Raw genomic sequence first — 9216 nt, 5'->3', positions numbered from 1 at the left:
GATTACTAATTTCAAGGCAAGGGTCATCCTCCTTTTCTTGGACTCTTTGGATGGAAAGTTGCATTTAGGCAGGTGGAATTCAACAACAATAATTTGAATGGGAATTGAAATGGATTAAATAGAAAAGAACTAAATTATATTAAGTAATTAAAACAATAAGTAATTATGTTAATTTATATTTTGAGAAACAGCTCGCAAGTATTACTATTAGTAAGAAAATTTGTATTCACCTATCGTGGATGAAAGTGGTCAAGAAGAATTGGAGTAGCTGGGCGAGGAATGGAGCTCTTTTCGTTGCTTTGAATTTAATTTATGTTTCTTCATCGTTTCAAAATGTAGGTGCTTCTATTTTCATGCTTCGTTTTCTGGTCTTAATTGGATTAGTTTCATATGACTCGCTCTCTTGAACCAACAGGAATAGGTGTTGCCTTTTGGAAATCCCTATGAAATTTTAGTTTCATCTTTGATTTGGAAGATCATTGCAGCAGCAACTGCATGTTTTTGTTGTTTACTTATTCATTTATTTATGGTTGTGCTTCTGTCTATGCATTGTATTTATCTATCTGCTGATGAAACGGCCATGGTTTGATGATCCGAGAAAGTATTCATTTTGTTGTGTATAATAATTCTAATAAAACTGTTTATACCAAAACGAACAACCAATGAGAATCAGACACGTCGATAAAATTGGAGCTATGGTAGCCTTCGGCACCTCGCTTCGGCACCCATCCTACCGATCCCATGATTAGGGCAACCTCCTCCTCTGGGACACATGGCAGTCCCACAATTGGTGTCCACAGTCTCACATCAAAATTCTAAACAAAATGCACACCTCCCAAGGTCTATAAAAGAGGACAACTATCCCAAAATGGAGGTAATTAGAACTTACGGCATACTACCTATTGATCCGTAGTTCAACTTTACTTAATCCGTACTTACTTAAGCATCGGAGAGCCTTCGGCCAGTACCACACCGGTGCCCTAGGTCTTACCAAGCATTTGTTATCTTGCAGATTGCACGCCCTACCGAGGCCCAGAGCATGCCGAAGGCCCAACATCACTAAGTTACGTGGGAAAGTGCCGAACTATTTTTTTGCGTCAACAGTTTGGCGCTACTTGTGGGAAACGATAGAAAATCGACCCATATTTCTCCAGAATACATGGGGACCACTTCAGTATCAACATTCTTATCTAAGATGGGCTGTTGCTCAGGTAAAGTGGAGCAAGCCCAGCACTCCCATGCACACTCCTTCAATCCACCGCATTCAAACTATGGTCGATGCCGAAGCTTCGCTTCTAAATCACTTCTTCTAAGGATATGGCAAAGTTACAAGAGCATAACAACCTCCTTTCGCCTAGTGGATTTAAACTCAAAGAATCGCTTCCATCAAAGATACGCAGAATATCCAAACCACTAAATCTTCCTGTAGTCCGCAGACTCTGGCCGGCGTAAGAAAGGCAAAAGGGCAAAGGCCATGCCTCACTTGGCAAATTTAGTAGTTCGCACCCAGTGACCAGCCGCATACCAAAGAAGGTCTACATCGACCACGCCATCGGATCAAGAGACAGGAAGCCGAAAGGCGTAGATCTCCGATCAGGTCAATGCTCGCCATAGACTCACTTGATGAAGGTATTGGGAAACAAATCGCTTATTCGAAGGTTCAGTTGGGCCAAGTAGAACCGACGACGAGTATGTCCTTCCAATGCCACGAAATCAACCTACCATTTGGCAACTTCCACGCGATTTTTCGAGACAAGACCTTCAAGTCCGCAGAGATCTTCTGGGAGCTACGGCTCCGAAGGGATTTCGAGCAAGGATCCCGCTTATCCGCCTACTCTTCCGGAGGATCCGTAAGATGGAAGAAGAGGACTTGCTCCCAAGAACTAGACCGGGCAAGCTTCCGCCGGGTCGCTCACCGAACGCATAAAGCACTCTACGGCAGATAGGGATATACGGCCATGCATACCATTCTACACCGGGTAGAAGACCTCTTGATGCACCTCCACTCTTCCACCCGCCGCCGGATGCAAGGGTCTCATGATGAGGGGCAATGTATTGCCTCATCCTCCTCTCAAGTCGCATTGAATTGGTTCTATCGCCCGAGCTCGGAACGGTAGATTTCTTTGACGAACTAGCAGATTTCTAATCACTTTATGATCCAGATAGACTGCTCAGACTACGATGATCTATACAAGATTTGGCAAAGGGAGGACGAACCCTATGGGAGTACGCAACGCGCTCAGCCATGAATACTGAGGTGTCCGAAAACGGATAGGCAGCCTCATTTGAGCTTCTGCAAGATTGGCCTTCACCTCTTACTTTTGTACCTTGTACATGTGAGCAATCGGAGCACATATGATGAATTGATGAAGCAAGCAATTCACTAAGGCAGATTATTTCAACTCAAAGTCCGGCCTGCTTGGCAGGAGCCACTTTGAATGTTATCTCGGCAAAGATCGTCGTGCCCTACGAGAATCGATGAACCTCGCAAAGTAAGCGGAAGGATGACCGCGATAATCGGCTGTGGTGGCTCTAAGAAAGGACGAGGAAAATAAGGTCGAATGACCACCGGCGCTTTACCAATCACGATCGCGCCAAGTCTTCACCGCTGAATACAACTTACGAGGCTCTTGATGAATGAGCACGAGATAATACCTGCCAAATCATCGAAAAGCCCAATCGGCAGACAATGGATATATGTAAATTTCCGCTACCAATAAAGATAATAAATGCCAACATCAAGACTGTGAGGTCTAAGAAAGATCAAGAACGCTCGATTCGGGAAGGAAAGCCGACTAATACATTGCTAGACTACAAGAAAGCCACCTCAATGCGAATCGACAGATCAACATGATCAAGACATTAGAGGAGGTCCCACTTTGCGGTGATCATCAAATCGACGCTGAAACATTACGGTATGCCGCCACTACCTCAAGTCTTCGCATAGAGGTCAAACCAGACCACAAGGTACCGAAGGTGGGGTGGGAGCCTATCACGCTTTAAGGGAGGAAGAAGGGATCATTTACCTCACGATGACCGGATGATCATTCGGCCGAATCACGACCACGGCGCAGGACTGGTGCCGATCGACAATAGAAGCCTGTAAACATAATCTTGGCCGACGCCAATGGAATGGGAATAGCAGATAGCCGTTAATCGGCAAATAACGCCATTGCCGAGCTTATCCGGGATCTAGTCCACCTATCGGCAGAGCGTCAGCTGTTTATCGCCGCGCGCCCTTCGTAAAAACAATGATATATGACCAGCCTCATTGTGGATCGCCTAACGACATACAACTTCATCATCGGATGAATGATACCACTCAGATCAAAGCTCACTCGCCCCCACATGTTGCCGATGAAGTTCCCAACCCTGCAACGGCATCTGGTGTTATCCGAGGAGATCAACTCACCGCAGACGTATATGCGATCGCTCTCAAAATCGTAGCTTGCAAACCTCCGGCGGAAGCTATGAACGGCGCAGGGCTATCAATGGTAGCGGATAGACGACTCCTGAGAGGAAATCCCAACATCGGTAGCGCAACTTACCAAGAATCGGAAACAGAGGCCGAACGAAGAACATCCTCGGACCGGTATAAAGATCAAGCACTACAATCAACCCCACATCCTGGACAGCCGCTTACTTTTCTGCGACACCATGCCGAGGTTTTCGCTTGTTCTTATGATGATATGCCGCATATCCCTGCAGGTCATCAGCCACAAACTCAAGATCTCTCCGCCTATAAACTTGTCGATGTAGTGCCGTCGCATGATGTCGAACGGCATTTAACGTGCCATGCATATCGGTTGATGTTTAAAGCCATCGGCTTTATCAGGAAGCTACGTGACTCTATCTCGCTTGCAAACTCGGCCATTCCGGTTCTAAGACCAAAGGTGGATGACGAATGTGTCAGACTATACCGACTTGAACAAGACTCGTCCAGAAAGATAGCTTCCCATTGCCCGAGATCTACGGCTAAATTGTTGACGCGAATCGCCGATCACGAGCCGCACCAGCTTATGGACGCTTATTCGTGATACAACCGATTTTCATGCACCCTACCGATAGCAAACATACGGCATTCATCACGAATAGGGAGCTATATCATACAACGCCATGTCGCTTGGCTTGAAAAAGCGGGCAATATACCAAAGCGGTCAAGCCAACTGGAATTTTCGCGAACACATCGGCAGCACTATGAAGGTGTATATCGACGATATAAGTCGTGAAGAGCCAAACGGCAAGGGGCATCTAGAGAACTTGACCCTTATGTTCGGTATATCAAGGACTATCGAATGAGAATAAACGGCGCGCTTCGATATGTCTTCGCAAGTTTCGCTTTATGATCAGTTAGAGAGGGATCAAAGCAAATCCCGAGAAGATCAAGGCCATAATCGACATGGAAAGGCCAAAAAATGGGACCTTCAAAGCCTTATCGATGTGTCGCCGCCTTGACACGCAGGTCATTTCCAAGGCTACCGATAAATGTGTACCGTTCTTTAGAGCCTTGAAAGGGCAAACAACATATTGTATGGATCGCCGAATGCAATAAGGCATTTCAAGACCTAAAGAACTACATGAACAAAGCACCGCAATTGTCAAAACCACTTCCCAAGAAGTTCTCTCTCTACCTTTCGGTATCAAGCACCGCCAACTCGTGTTGATCGAAGCGAGAAGGCGAGCTACCGATATTCTATGCCAAAGAAGCACTGCGCAGAGCGCAAAGCTTTGTATCCCTGAGCAAACTAGCACTACCTTCGCTGCCTCGGCGAAGGATCCTCCCATACTTCCAAGCGCACGAGATCATGGTTTTGACCAATCAACCGCTTCGGCGGGTGCTACAAAAGCCGAAACATCCGGTCGATTGATCAAATGGGCAATTGAGCTCGAGAATTTGACATCTGATTCAAGCCAGAGGCATACCGAGAAGGGTCAGGTGTCGCCGACTTCATTTCCGAGCTCACACCTTCGGCACTATCGGAACTAGCCAAACGCCGCCGTGGAACCGTAAAGGCCGAATGCCGCGCCGATCCTTCCGCCCCTGTGTGGATTCTGCATGTCGATGGCTCGCAAACCAACAAGGTTGTGGGGTTGGTGTGTTGACTACCTGCAGAGCCAAGGCCGAGTATGCCCTCCGATTCAACCCGTAACCTCCATCACGAGGCGAGTATGAGGCTCTCGGCCGCCTTGGCTAGCCAAGAGCATGAGCGCAAAACAAATCAAGATTCACAAGTGACTCCCAACTAATAGTGAATCAAATAATGGCAGACTTCGCAGCGAAAGGATGCCTCCATGTCACCTACCTATCGCAGCGCCCACCAACTCCTTCAAAAATTCCAGGCGTATGCAGTTCAAAGAGATACCCAGGATGGAAAACAGCCATACCGATGCGCTAGCTCGATTAGCCTCGGCAATAAACGATAAAATCGGGAGGAAGATGCCAGTAGAAATCTTGTCTTGGCCAAGCACGATAACCATCAAGTATGTACCATGCAGTACGAGAGCACGTGGATGTCCCCAATCTACACGCACTAACTAACGGTACCTTTCCCCAAGACAAGTCCACACGCAAGCTACGCTATTGATCGGCAAGATACATACTCATCAACGATGTCCTGTATAAATGAGGCTACACCACGCCGTATCTGAAATGCCTCACCACAGAGCAGGGGGACTACGTCCTTTGGGAGATACATGGTGGCGTATATGGTGACCACGGTTCCGATCACTGGCACACAAGGTTTTCCGGCAAGGATATTCTTGGCCGACCATGCATTAAGATGCTAAGCGCCCTAGTGAAGAAATGCAACAAATGTCGCGGTTCGCAACGTGCCTCACATCCTGCCGAACCCTTAACACCAATCGTGAGCCCGTGGCCTTTCGTACAATGGGGACTAGACTTGATAGGTCCAATGCCGCAGGGCAAAGGTCAGTCAAGTATGTCGAGTCGCTGCGTGGATTATTTCACCAAGTGGGTAGAGGCCGAGGCCCTAGCAACCGCTACGGAAACAAGGATGGAGGACTTCATCGGGCGAACATTTGCTCTGATTGGCATCCCCATGCAATAATCGCGATAACGACGAGCGCTTGATTGAAGTCTTTAGGCGATTCGCACTCGCCTCAAGATCAACTCGTTTCTTTGCTTCACGGCACCATCCCGGTCGAAGCGATCAAGTCGAGGCAATAAACAAGATCATCAGAAGCTCTGAACGCGGCATTGACAAAGCCAAAGGAGCTTGGCGGAAGCTTCCGAAGCATTATGGGACCATTCGGACATCTTACGAATAAAGCAATCGAGGAAACCCTCTTCTCTCTCGCCGGATCGAGCAAGGTCCACGTAGAGATCGACGAGTCCTCTTACCGAATGAAAACCTATGCCAAAGCAAATAAGGAGACACTTGCATTAAGCCTCGACTTGATCGAAGAGCACCGAGCGCCAAGCCAACCTTCAGAATGAATCATACACAAGCAGCGTCTCTCGGTATTACGACTCAAGGGTCGATCCCGCTCTTTCCGAATCGGGTGATTGGGTCATGCGAAAAGTTTCTCTGGCAACTAAGAACCCTACGGAAGGAACCCTCGAACCTTCCTTGGAAGGACCTTACGAGATCATCGGGCATCCTTCGATCGGGAACCTATCGGCTCAGAGACTCCAACGGCAAGACCCTCGGTCATCCTTGGAATGTAGACCATTTGAAATACTATTTTAAATGAAGTCACCTATCCTTCCGACATGATGAAAATATAAGTCAATAAAACTATAATCTTGCCTTCGGCACCAAGCAGTTAATGAAAAGCCTTCGGCTTATTTTTACTCACAACCTTCAGTGTGATTGTTTACTTTTCTTTGATTAAAAGATACGGTGGATACCATCGGTAATGCACCACTTTAAGTCTGTTATTCGAGTCACTAATCTCTAAGCCGATTACCGATCGGAAGTTAACTTAGGGATTTGTCTTTTACTAGCGTTCGGCTAATAAGCTTTTATTTAGCCTTCGGCATCTAAAAACGATTATGTCTTACCGATTAAGGTTCACCAAAAGTTTGTTATTTTACTAGCCTTCGACAATTAATCCTACATTTGCTTTCGGTAATTAAAGATGTCTTGAGTTCAGTCTTTTACTAGCCTTCGGCAGTGAAGGATTAGTTCTGATTCCTTTACCAAGTGATTAAGTCCTAGTTTGTTACCGATCTTAGGCTCACTTGGAACAAATAGCTAAAAATTCCTTGTTAGCCCTCGACAACAATGGAAGAACAAAGTTGTTAATAAATTCCAAACAGCTATAGATAGTGAAGGCACTTGACAAATAGTTGAAGAAGTTGAAATTAAAATTAAAATAAAAGATGCCCTCGGCATCAAGGTGTTCAAAATAACTGCCTTATGGCAGATACAGAAAATATACAACATAAAAGGGATTAGGCATCGGCATTAGCATCGGCATCGGCAGGAGCTTGGCGGGCGAGCCCTCGGTGACAAGGACCTCATCTGGAGCGTCCTCCCCTCGTACTCCTCGATCATGTCTTGATGCGCTTGCAGGCGGGGAGGATCGGCAATAAAATTGAGATTCAACTTCGCCTGGATTATCTGTTTGGCGTCTGAAGGTCGCCATCTCGACCACTTCTTTATCAACGGGATAGAGAACTGCAGTCGACAAATGATACCCTCGAGCCTCACGAGCGGCGGCTGAATCTCGAAACTTTGGCTCGCTCACGACTCCTCGGGGCCACCTACACGCCTCCTTTGCCTCCTCGACCTCTCTAGGCGCTGCGCACCCTCTAAAGCCACCATCATCTTAGCAAATTTGGCCCGTAGGCTTTGACTGCCGTTCGCGGCTGTAGATCTTGGAAGGTGAGTGTGAGCACGAAGAGCCTTGCCGGCCTCGGCAACTTTGCCTGACCATCTTCGTGGAGTCTTCTTGGCCTTTTGGCGGCGTAATGGCCGCTTCACGCATAAAGCCACATGTCCATCGAAGCATGAAAAATGAAGAAAAATGTCAAGACAAGTCGAGAAGGCAAGCGGTAACAATAATAGAGAATGGAAAAACGTCACGATGCTTGTAATCGGAAGCCGCCCTTCCTCCGAAGGAGCCTTTTTGGCGGCTCACTCAATCTCGAGGCAGTTCCATTTGTGAGCAGGGATCATGTGGTTCTAAATTGAACCGTCTTGACAAACAAGCCAAGGTGGCGGGATCGGCAGGCGTCTTCATCTTGGCGGCAGGATGGCGGAGGCTCGTTTGCCGCCACGCAGAGAGCGGGCTGGCATCAAGTCCATAGTTTTGGACACTTCTCGGCCTTGGAGGAGGGCCTCGGTAGTGGCCCCTCTTCAGAAGTAAAACGGCGATTGCCGCCCATTAGGCGCCGAACGTGGCCGAGTTGCGGAGATGGTGGCGAAGGTTTGGTCCTCGGGATCCCTCTGGCGAAGGCATTAGTACCTTTGCGACTGATTCTTCTTCTTTCCTTGAAGACCCATCATGAGTTGCCTCTTGGGCGGCTCGTTCATCTTATTGGCCTCGGCGGCTTTACTGGTGTCCGTCACTTTGCACGAAAAGATGATCGGTAAGCCGTCGAGGTTGTAAATTACCATAAATTAAACGGAGTACACTTACTCTCGGCGGGGTTGACAAGGTGGTCTCGATCGGTTAGCGGTGAAGAGGAAGGTACACCTCTCTCGATAGGAACCTTGACCTCACCACATCGATCTGCGAATCTCCGTTGCGTAGGACTCATTGCTTCACTTGCCTACACAAGGAAAGAAATGGGGTTAGATTTCTCAAAGATATATACAACTACAGACCTGCGAGCGATCGTTGGCCTCACGGCTATTTGGAAAGCGGTGGGAATATGAAGCAGGCGGGCTATCGCGATGGCGATTCCCAATCGCCGGAAAAGCACCAGTGATTCCTCCACGTCTTTTGAGAGGTCGATGCGGCCCTTGAAAAATGGCGTGTTCGGGAAGCCTTTGGCGATTAGCTGAACCTAGCCGGCGTGGTGGCGAACCGACTTCATGGCTGTACAAATGAAAGCTGTTACGTGCAGCGCTCCTCACGGCCATCTGAACACCGTCACCACCCCCATCAGGGCCACCCAGATTGGGGTTGTATTGGCGAGGCCTAGCCAATCTAGGCGAGGATCCTCTGAGCAGCGGTACCTGGCGCTGCGCGCGCCTGCAATCGTGCATGAAGAAGCGACTTCTCCATCCTTCGGCCTATTGAGGA

This window comes from Prunus mume, linkage group LG3, assembly GCF_029339155.1.
Source record: "Prunus mume cultivar Tortuosa linkage group LG3, ASM2933915v1, whole genome shotgun sequence".
NCBI lineage: Eukaryota > Viridiplantae > Streptophyta > Magnoliopsida > Rosales > Rosaceae > Prunus > Prunus mume.
Note: the sequence above shows the minus strand (reverse complement) of the source record.